This window comes from Notamacropus eugenii, chromosome 2, assembly GCF_028372415.1.
Source record: "Notamacropus eugenii isolate mMacEug1 chromosome 2, mMacEug1.pri_v2, whole genome shotgun sequence".
NCBI lineage: Eukaryota > Metazoa > Chordata > Mammalia > Diprotodontia > Macropodidae > Notamacropus > Notamacropus eugenii.
This window is the reverse complement of record NC_092873.1, coordinates 139,974,066-139,986,236: the sequence shown is the minus strand read 5'-3', so window position 1 is coordinate 139,986,236 and position 12,171 is coordinate 139,974,066. Positions and strand designations below refer to the sequence as shown.

The 12,171-nt window shown below is 38.1% G+C and overlaps 1 long non-coding RNA gene across 1 annotated transcript; it reads right to left on the bottom strand.

The window, feature by feature from the left end:
* Positions 1-768: 768 nt before the first annotated feature.
* LOC140523699 (uncharacterized) lies at positions 769-10,319 on the bottom strand. Its single transcript, XR_011973442.1, has 3 exons — positions 10,240-10,319; positions 2,083-2,196; positions 769-984 (listed from the first exon to the last, which is right to left on the bottom strand). It is a non-coding gene; the product is annotated as an uncharacterized lncRNA (long non-coding RNA).
* Between the last annotated feature and the right edge of the window lie 1,852 nt (positions 10,320-12,171).

Here is a 12,171-nt window from a genome sequence, read left to right as displayed (position 1 = left end):
CATTTCATAGATGAGGAATTTGAGGTCAAGAGAAGCTAAATGACTTGCCCAGGATCACAAAGCTAGTAAGTAACTGAGGCCAGAATTTAAACTCATGTCTTCCTGACTTTAAATCCAGCACTCTATCCGCTACACCACTTTGTAGCCAGTCAAGTTGTTCATCAGGACTAGACCTGTGATTTCACTGGTGTGTGGACAAGGGTGCACTAGTAAATGTTTAACAACCAGCTCTGGGCGGGGAGGGGTAGTATGTATAACACACTTTTAAGCTTAATCTTCATTATGCACATTTTCTCCATCACTTTCTTAAAGTCTAAACAATCAACAAAGAAATAAATCAAGCCCTGACTTGTAGTTTGAAAATTTGAATTTTTGCACTAAAAATTTAACAATCAGCTCTTGAGAACTGTTCAGCTTCAGCACACTCCTATGAATGGACCTTCAGGTGAGGAACTTCCCCCACTAATGGAGGTGGACACTTTCTATACAATTTACAGTTTTATAGAATTGCCTAGAACAATGAGAGGTTAAATGATTTACCCAAGGTCACACAGTAAATATATATTAGAGGCAGGATTTGAACCCAAATATTTCTAGATCCAAGGTCAGCTTTCTCTCACCTGTTGTTGAGTCAATTAGCTCACGTCTGACTCTTTGTGCCACTATTTGTGGCTTCTTGACAGAAATCCTGGGGTAGTTTGCCATTTTTTTCTCCAGCTCATTTTACAGATGAGTAAACTGAGACAAACAGAGTTAAGTGACTTACAGGGTCACACAGTTAGTGCCTAAAACCAGATCTGAACCCATGAAGATGTATCTTTCTGATTCCAAGCCCAGCTCTCTATCTGCTGCACCACCTACCTGCTCTCTCCCCTATACCAGCACAATAAAATATGCTTTTAAAATTAGCCATCCAGCAGTTACTTTTTCTTTCATCTGAAGCTATTTCTTTGGGTCTTTCGAAGTAGGTCATCTAGGGAGTACCTACAGAAGAACTCAGAAAAGAATTGCACAAGATAAGAAGGAACAAATTAGTCATGATCTGCACATTGGAAAGAGTACACACACTGATCAGAACACAGAATCAGTGTAGTATTGTTAATTACAAGCTTCCAACTAGGAAATCAGTAGTCTCAAACAAGTACCATGCATAAATTTTCCTAAGTTTCCTGCCCCCCCAAAGAACAAAAAACTTCCCACCCAGGTACTTTGTGTCTTTAAACAGCCTCTGGTCCAGAGCTATAAGTATAGCAGGACAAGATATACATATCCAGAAGGTAAATCAAATTTTTTTATTCAAAATATAGCTTCTATTGCTAGGCACCTCAACTTGCCTTGCTGCCTGACCAATATACAGGGATTCCCTGAACCATAGAGGTATCTGACAAATAATCCTTAAGTTAAATAACACAAAGTGGTCCAGGTAATGTGAGAGAGATAAACAAGCTAGATGCATCATGAATAGAAGTTAGAAAATTTGAGGTATGACTATATGATTGAAGGTGGTAGGAACTGAAATTCCCCTGGTGCGTGGGGTTAAGGTCCTGCACATTTTTGGCCTGGAGACTCATTATTTGAAGAAAAATAATACCTAAAGAGGTATAGCGCCTATGATGACCAAGCTCTTTCTGGCCTTCCTATGCCCTCAATGACAAGTTATTTCATATGACAGGCTCAGTCACTATAGCCTAGGAATTCTTCTCTTGAAGTAGAATCATGGTATAGACTTATGGGAAATAGACTGGGGATGTGCTTTTATTATTAGAAGGAACTCCCAGATGAGGAAACTCCTTATATCAATGCAGATCAACACCAACTCTGAAATTTAAAGTCTTAGAAAGTTGTCTAAAAATACTAAAATGTTAAGGTACTTGCCCAGGGTCATACAGTCAGTATGCATCAGAGGAAGGATATGAGCACAGGTCTTTCTGGTTCTGAAGCCAGCTCTCTATCCCCTAATCCATTATGCCCCCAGACAGCATCACAGGATTTTAGATTTAAAGTCACAAGGGACCTTGGAGGTTACTAAAATCCCTCATTATGAAGAACAGGCAGACTTCAGAAATACCTGGATAGACTTACATGAACCGATGTTGAGTGAAGTGAGCAGAACCAGAAGAACACTATCCACAGTAACAGCCACGGTGTGTGAGGATTGTTTTTGATAGACTTAGTCTTCCACAGCAAGGCAAGAACCTAAAACATTTCCAAAGAATTCATGATGCAAAATACCATCTATATCCAGAGAAAGAACTATGGAGTCAGAACACAGATTGAAGCAGACTATTTTCTCTTTTGTTATGTTTGGTTTTGTTTAGTTTTACTCATACTTTCTCCCATTCATTGTAATTCTTCTATGCAACATGACTAATGTGAAAATGTGTTTAATAAGAATGTAGGTGTAGAGCCTATATAGGATTGCGTGCTTCCATCTTGGGGAGGGAGGGAGAAAAAATTTAAAACTTATGGAAGTGATTGTTGAAAATCACCAATAGATAAATAAATTTGGAAAAATAAAATCTCTCATTTTATATATCAGGAAATTTAGTCGCAGAGGGATTATGACTAACCCAGCGTCAATGTCATTCAAATTCCTCAGTGGAATATTGAACATTCCAGACTTTTAGGTTTACCTTTTTCCAGACCAGTCAACAAGCATTTATTAAGCACTTACTAGGTGCCAGATACCATATTATAGGGATACAAAGAAAAACAAAAACATAGCAACTTCCTTAAGGAGCTCAGATTCCAGTTGGGGGGGGGGGGGAAGTGGAGAGAACATGCAAAAAAGTGCATCACAAGATATATGCAATGTGAATGGAATATAATTTCAGAGGGAGAGTACTAATATTTTGAACCTGGAGGTCTGAAAGGATGCAAGAAAAGACCTCCCACAGAAGGTGGGGTTCAATTTAAGTTTTGAGGGAAACCAAGAAGTGAAAAGGGAGTGTATTCCAGACATGGGAGATAGCCAATAAAAAAAGTAAGGCAGGAGTTGGGAAATGGAGTATCATATGAGCAGAGAGGGCTAGTGTGGCTAGATTATGGAGTAAATGGAAAAGAGTCTAATGAAAGAAAGTGGGAAAGGTGGGAAGGAATCAGGTTATAAAGGGCTTTAAAAGTCAAAGGATTTCATGTTTGATCCTGAAACCACTAGAGTCTGTTGAATAGGAAGATGATCACTTTGACAACTGATTTATTGAAGTGGGGAAGAGACTGACCAGAAAGGTTTTGCTATAGTCCAAGTGTGAGATAATGAGGATCTGCACCAGAGTTGTGACTGTGCAACTAGAGAAAATGAAATGTATGAAATAAATTGGTTAAGGTAGAAGTAACAAAACTTGGCAATAGATTGGTTATGTAGAATGAGTGTGAGTAAGGAGTCAAAGATGGCACAGAGACTGCAAACCTGGGTCACTGGGTCAGTGCTTTCAATAGTAATGTTGAAGTTCAGAAGAAGAGAGGGTTTGGGTGAAGTAATGAGTTCTTTTTTGGGCTGTGTTGAGTTTTACATGGCTACAGGACATCCAGTTGGAAATGTCTAAGAGGCAGTTGGTAATGTAAAACTGGAGGCCAGAAGAGAGTGTGTCATTCTCAGTCTTGTCCAACTCTTCATGACCCCATTTGGGGTTTTCTTGGCAAAGATGCTGGAATGGCTTGCCACCTTCTTCTTCAGCTGATTTTAAAGATGAAGAAACTAAGACAAACAAGGAGTAAGTGACTTGTCCAGGGTCACACAGCAAGTATCTGAGGCCAGATTTGAACTCAGGTCCTCTAGACTCCAGACCCAGCACTTAAGTTATTATACCACCTACTTGCCCATAGAAGAGAGATTAGGTCTAGATAAATAGATCTGAGAATCATCTGCATAGAGATGATAATGACAGCTGGTAAGATTATCAAGTAAAATGGTATAGAAGGAGAAAAAATAAGAGCCTTGAACAGATCCTATGGGAAACGCCCATAAGTATCAGATATGTCCTAGAGGAAAATCTAGCAAAGGAGACTGAGAAGAAGATAGAGACGAAAAGGATGATGGAGGGAAGACATTTGACTGATATGAGATGAGGAAGAAAGGAAAAGAGTGAGCTGGAGGAAGGAATGTCATACAAATTTTATGAGGGTTGGAAAGGTTTGTAATAGCCACTGTTGTGAACAGGATAACAAAGTTACAAAAGGAGTCTGAAACAATTGCATTTGTACTCCTGGCCTTAAGATCAACCAAAGAACAAGGTTTGTATGCATACATGACAGTTTTGATGTGAAAACATGATAAAAGAAGAATGAATAATGACAAAATAATGAAAAAAAGTCTTGATCAGGTGACTGAAGCAGCCAAGGGAGAGGATCTCTTTTACAAATCCATTTTTCTGAGAAAGTGTCATTAAGAAATATGCACGCATACATGAAATACATAATGACATGAAGTGCCTTGCTTCATTAAAATTAAAATTTTAAATGTATAGTTCAAAATTCACTAATCTATAAGAGCCTATGTGAAATTTAAATAAACTTTCAAATGATTTTTTTAAAAAGATACAAAAGGATTGCCTTGCTGAAGTGATGGCCCAGTTCAATAAGCAGAGCTTCATCATTTTTTTCAGCTATATTCAGCAGCATGTGGACAGGAATCAAAATAACAGATAGTGGGGGCAAGTCAACGTTGGTATCAAGGCATGATCAGAGGTAGGTCTAGGGGGCAAAGGGCTCAAGTATAAAGGATAATATAGAGTTGAACCAATTAATCAATGAGTTGAGTTAGGGAAAAGAAGACAAGATGGCTAATGATGACCTAGAAAAGAACTAAACAGCAGAGAAATTGAAGATCCTGGTAAGGATGGAGAACAGCAGTCATAAGGCAAATGGAATAACAAAAAGATTCTGATCATATAAAAGAATATAAGGATTCATGAACACTAAAGTGAAACATTTATGGGTGAAGGCAAGATCAAGGGTGTGGTAGAAATAATATCTTAACCTCACTCCCAAGAAAGTTAGGTTAGTTTTTCCTTAAAAGGTATTAAAACATTTCCTCAAACTTTCATTGGCTCAGTAGATTAAGGCCTCAGGCTGTTTAATATTACTCCTTCAACACCTGAATAAAATACAGCTACAGCTAATGAATGGATCATAATGGGAGCTTCACATGAGTTCTTAATGACTATCCTTCATGAATTTGCTTCTCTTGCTATGGCTATGTAAATCTCCTTATGTTAACTATTAAAGGACCTAGAAGTGTCCTATTCTGTTCCAATACTGAACCTAAAATGACAGGGGATTGGCTTGAGTTCAGCCCGCCCACACAAAGGAAATGGCCAGACTAGACCCTAAAGGAGCTGCCAATTATTATCTGTCAGAGGAAAACAGGAAGGCCAGTACCTTGCATCTGACAGTTCAGGTGGAAAATCCATTTATTTTGTCAAATAGGAAAACTTCTGAAAGGCCAAACATAAATCTCTTTAATTTTCCAGAACCTAGAGTGAAAGACATTAGATGTATACATGCTGTTTTCCTAGATGATAATGTATACTCCTGGAGGAAAAGAACATTTTTGGTTTTGGATTCATAGCACATCACACAGGGGCTAGTACATAGTAGTCACTTAGTAAATACTTGTTAACTGATTGTGTCCCTTTACCAAGATGACTTTCTTCTTCTTGTACTTGCTCACTATTCATAAGGTTAATGGACTATTAATGGACTATTCTACAGTTTATAACAAAGTCACACTCATATAAAGTTTAAACATAGTGCTTTCTTCACAACAACTCTACAAAGAGATCAGTGCAAGTACCAAGACAAGCTCAGAGAGCCTTTACTGAGGTAACAGAGCTAATAAGAATACCATAGCCTGGATTTGAACACAAGACTTCTGGTTCTAAGCCTAGTGCTCATTCCATTGTATGTCACTGAAAATATGCATTTTTAACTAGAGTACTCAAAAAGTAGCAGCAAGAGCCTTTTAATAAAACATCCCTGGTGGAGGTGGAGCCAAGATAATGGAGTAACAGCACAGGCTTTCTAGAGAGCTCCCACCAAGCTCAGCCAAATACCTGTAGAAAAAAATGACTCCAAACAAATTCTGGAGTTGCAGAATCCACAGAATGACAGAGTGAAGCAAATCTCCAGTCCAAGACAGGAAATGTCCAGTGTACCACATTGGGAGCAGAGTGCAGTCCAGTATGGACCATGCATGCACAGAGGAGACCTGAGCAGACCTTGGGGGGACTGAATCTCTCACACTTGTGGTGGTTTTCAGACTTTGTGACCCCAAAATGCTGAGGACAAATTGAAAGGTCAGTGGAGAAAGCGTGTGGGACCAGTGCGGGAGAGTGGAGTGGTCTGGCCCCAGACCAAGGGCTGCAGAGGGGGGAGGGGGGGGAACCTGAGGCAGCCAGAGCAATAGCAGGGGCAATTGCAGTCACTGTTTCTGGAGCTCTAGGCCCATAGATTGTGGGGGGATCGTGGGACTCACGTTACACTCCACACCCCCACTGGAAGCAGAGAACTACCTTGACAAAGAGCTCAAAAGTAGAGTAAATGACTGGGGAAATGAGTAAAAACTAGAAAAAGAATCAGACTATAGAACCTTACTTTGATGACAAGGAAGACCAAAACACATGAATGGAAGAAAACAAAGTCAAAGCTCCTCCATCCAAAGTCTCCAAGAAAAATATGAATTGGTCTCAGGCCAAGGAAGAGTTCCAAAAGAATTTTGAAAATTAAGTAAGAGAAGGAGAGCAAAAATTGGAAAGAGAAGTGAGAGCGGAGCAAAAAAATCATGAAAAATGAGTCAACTGCTTGCTAAAGGAGACCAAAAAAATGCTGAAGAAAATAACACTTTAAAAAATAGACTAACCCAAATGACTAAAGAGATCCCAAAAGCCAATGAAGAGAAGAATGCCCTAAAAAGCAGAACTGGCCAGATGGAAAAGGAGATCCAAAAGAAAATAAGTCCTTAAAGATTAGAATGGAGCAGATGGAAGCTAATGACTTTATGAAAAATCAAGAAATTATAAAACAAAACCAAAGAAATGAAAAAATAGCAGACAGTGTGAAATATCTCATTGGAAAAACAACTAACCTGGAAAATAGATCAGGAGAGACAATTTAAAAATTATGAGACTACCTGAAAGCCATGATCAAAAAAAGAGCCTAGACATTATCTTCCATGAAATTATCAAGGAAAGCTGCCCTGATATTCTAGACCCAGAGGGCAAAATAAATATTGAAAGAATCCACCTATCATCTCCTGAAAGTGATCCCAAAAGGAAAACTCTAGAAATATTGTGGCCAGATTCCAAAATTCCCAGGTCAAGGAGAAAATATTGCAAGCAACCAGAAAAAAACAATTCAAGCATTGTGGAAATACAATCAGGATAACACAAGATCTAACAGCTTCTACATTAAGGGATCACAGGGCTTGGAATATGATATTTCAAAGGAGCTAGGATTAAAACCAAGAATCACCTACCCAGAAAAACTGAGTATGATATTTCAGGGGGGGAAATGATCATTCAATGAAATAGAGGACTTTCAAGCATTCTTGATGAAAAGACCAGAGCTGAATAGAAAATTTGACTTTCAAACATAAGAATCTAGAGAATTATGAAAAGGTAAGCAGGAAGGAGAAATCATAAGGGACTTACTAAAGTTGAACTGTTTATATTCCTACGTGGAAAGATAATATTTGTAATTCTTGAGACTTTTCTCAGTATTTGGGTAGTTGGAGGGATTATATACATATAGATAGAGGGCACAGGGTGAGTTGAATAGGAAGGGATGATATCTTAAAAAATATAATGAAGGAGTGAGTGAGAGGAATATGTTGGTAGGAGAAGGAAAAATAGAATGAGGCAAATTATCTTTCATAAAAGAGGGAAGAAAAAGCTTTTTCAACGGAGGGGTAAAGGGGGGAGGTGAGAGGGAAAAAGTGAAACTTTCATCACATTTGGCTTAAGGAAGGAATAACATGCACACTCAATTTGCCATGAAAATCTATCTTACACTACAGGAAAGTAGGGGAGAAGGGGATAAGTGGGGTGTGGGGGATGATAGAAAGGAGACAAAATGGGAGGAGGGGGTAATTAGAAGTAAACACTTTTGGGGATGGACAAGATCAAAAGAGAGAATAGAATAGTTGGGGGGCAGGATAGGATGGAGGGAAATATATTTAGTCTTTCACAATGTGACTTTTATGAAAGTCTTTTGCATTAACTACACATGTATAACATATATTGAATTGCTTGCCTTCTCAGTGGGGATGGGTGGGGAGGCATGAAGGGAGAGAAGTTGGAACTCAAAGTTTAAAAAATGAATGTTAAAAATTGCTTTTACATGCAACTGGGAAATAAGAAATACAAGTAATGGGATATAGAAATCTATCTTACCCTACGAAGAAATAGAGGAGATGAGGAGAAGGGAAGGGAGGGGTGTGATAAAGGGAGGGCAGATTGGGGAAGGGGTAATCAGAATGCATGATGTCTTGGGGTAAGGGAAGGGGTGAGATGGGGAGAAAATTTGGAACTCAAAATCTTCTAGAAGTGAATGTGGAAAACAAAAAATAAATGAATAAATTAAAAAGAAAAGGAAGGTCTCTGACTTGTCATTTGTGAAACATTCAAGTCAGAGAGAAACTGAAGAAACAAACATGATGTTCTTTTTTTTGTATCAGTTCTTTTTTGCATCAAAAATTAAAAAACAAACTGAAAACGAAGGGCAAGGCTATCATTTGTGAACTGTGAATTGTGAACTGGCTAAACAAATTGTATACAAATGTAATAGAATATTATTGTGCTTTAAGAAATGATAAAGTCAGTGATTTCAGAGAAACAAGGAAATATTTGTGTGAACTGATGCAGAAAGAAGCAAGCATAACTAGGATAACAATTTATATAATAACGTTTTTAACATTTATACAATGCATTAGCAACACTGTAAAACTAACAACTCTGATAAGATGTAAGAATTCTAATCAGTACAGTGGAAGAAAACACATCAAGTTTCAGGTGGCTAAGAGGCAGTTGGTGATATGAAAGTGGAGAATAGGAGAGAGGTTAAGTCTAGATAAATAGATCTGCATAGAAAAGATAGAAATACGGTTCCAGATGATGATGCATGATGCATGATGATGAAGCATGTTACTTGTCTCCTGACAGAAAAAGGACGGACTCAAGAATGAGATCTATTTTTAACATGTTTTTGCTTAATTATGCATATTTCATTTTTCTTTTGTTTTTTCCCCTAATGACAGGTGTGGAGGAAGGAGAAAAAAATCTTGTTCATTAAAAAAAAATCAATTCTTAAAAACAGATTTGACCACTTACTGTTAGCATAATACCAAGAACTGACTAATCTATCTGACCATTGTGAAAAGGGTCCCAGGTATAATGAGTACATGTTTACCCTGTTGCACTGACAGAGCACACTGCAAGTAAATTGTTTACCATCCCCAAGAAATTCGTAATGACTTAGTCACCAACACTAAGCCCAAAGCAGAAAGCTGAACTCTCTCACCTATGATTTTTAATTTATTCCCCTGCTTGCTCTGTGGCCATTGGGTTTTATAGAAGCATTGTGGTAGATAGTAAGTGAACATACTGAGGAAAAGTGTTTGGCCTTTGTGGCACCACTGGAAATAAGGAGGACTCATCTAAATTATTTGAAGCCAAAGATGACTTCCAAGAATCTGCCTCCACTAATGTATATCCTGGAAGCCCAGCCTCTTGCCTTCCAGATGGAGTTGGGATTGGGGGGGGGGGGGGGAGTAATTCTGAAGAGTAGTATGAGTCATACAGGGCTCTCTTTTAGGGGGGAAAGTGCAATATTTTCCCTCAATTATAGCCCTGTACACCGATTCCTTCTTTTCATACAAGAAGAACATGCAAATGATCCTTTAGGGGAAAATGTTATTAAACATATTGGCAAGAAAGGATGACAAAAGTGAGATGCAGAATAGATATTTTAATAATACAGAGCAGCAATTCCTTATTCTTTAGAGGGTGACTATACTGAGCAATTAAACTCCTGGAATGTCAATAAAACTAAAGTTGATTACACTCAGTCCAAGAATCTATAATAAAACTGAAACCAACTATTTTGTTCCTGGTTTATCATCTCAGGCATGTGACTCCACAACTATTTGTGTTCATTTTTCCATATTAAAAAAAAATGTGACTTTTAATTATATTAGTGAGAAAAAAATCCATGCTTTGCACATGGTATGCATTAAATACTCACTTGAATAGTCAGTGGATAGTCTTCAGAGACATTCAATTGACTAGCTGAAACTGTTTTCCAGTGTGGGAGTACTGAGACACCATTCTTACTGGATCATAGAATCAGAGATATAGAGTGAAAAGGGAGTTAGCAGTCATTGAGTCCAACCCCTTCATTCTACAAGTAAGAGCAAAATACCTTGCCCAGGATCACATATCTAGCATGTGTCTGAGGCTGGGTTTGAAACCAGGTTTCCCTTTCATTCAGAAGTTGTCTTCAGAAATCACTTACTATGAGTATATAGTAAGTCCCGAAAGGGATTCTTTATGATCTACACATTTTATAAATTTTCAATGACCTAAAAATTTGTTATTTTCTTATGGGGAGAAAGATCATCAAATAAATGTATGACCATTATGAGCATTTCCACTGGCTGACCCCCATTCCTGAAATTCAGTTCATTTTCAACTCTACTTCTTTGCTTCCCTCAACTCTGAGCTAAAAATGAACCTTCCACAAAGAGTTTTCCAAATTCCCTTTAATGTCATTGACTTTTCTCTTGATTATCTCCAATTAACCCTGTATATATTGTGTTTCTATATGTTGTCTCCCCCATTAGACCAGAAAGCAGAGACTGTGTCATTTGCCTTTCTTTGTACCCTCAATATTTAGCTCAGTGCCTGGCACATAGGAAGCACTTGATAAATACTTATTAACTTACTGACTTACCAAAAGAGATGATGCCATGGTCACGTGGAGACAGTTACTTTGGGAGGTCCATGTGTTTCAGTGGTATCTTCATGAAGTCCAGAGAATAATGGAATATCCAACACATATATAGAACACCAATTCTGAACTAAGGAGAAGACCTGGGCAAAAACTATATTGGGCTGGGAAGGACTAGATGGATTGCAATTTTCACTGTTGGAAGGAATACCCAATACAGATACACTAGAGGATTAGAGCATCACTAAGAAAGCTCATTCAATTTGCATGCATAATGTCATTTTCCCAAACAGATCCATAACTACCAAAAAGATTTTGAATAGGTATATGCATACTTAATATTTATACATCAAGCACCTAAGATTCCATCCCTTTGGGTGCTCTTTCTACTGATACAGACTGATACGCTTCTTTAATTTGGTAGCTAGTCTTCCTTTTAAGAATTGCTGTGGTCCAAAAGATCATTACCCCATAACCAACATGATGATAAACCTCTCTCAGCTTAGCTAAGTAGATTTTGGCATGACAAAAGTAGAGGCCTTCCCTGGGACCATAGTCAAAGTCTTGCAACTTGGAAAGATCTGCTAGAGCTTGAGCTCCCACTGGCATAGACTTTGGCAATTCAAAGTGACCTCTGTGACACAGTGAGGCACTGCATTAGGACTGTAGTAGAGAAAAATATGTAAGTATTTTATTAATATATAACAGAGAAAATCTAGTTAAGATGATGATATGAAAGAGTCTAGGCCATGGGTTCTTAGCCTCTTTATGTTATAAACCCCTTTGGCAGTCTGATGAAACCATGGACCGCACCTCATAATAAATGCACAAAATAAAATACATAAGATTAAAAGGAAACCAATTAAGGTGAAATAGTTATCAAAACATTTTTTAAATGAGTTCATAGATCTCAGGCTAAGAACTCCTTCCCTACAATGATCTGGCTTCACAAGGACCACCTACTAACAGTAAGAATCACAAATGTGATTCCTAAGTGAAGGAAAAGTCCCATGGAGCTCCTCCTCCTCCTGAAGCATAAAGAAAGGAGATGGAATCAAAAGAAAATGCTGTTAAAGGTGATAGAGGACTACATGGAGGAGATGGTGAAAAAGAAACTGGACCAAAACCAGTCTATTTAGATTCTGAAGATTCCCTAAGAAATCAGCAAAGCCAACACCAAGTGTTGTTGTTGTTCAGTCATTTGAGTTATATCTGACTCTTACTGAA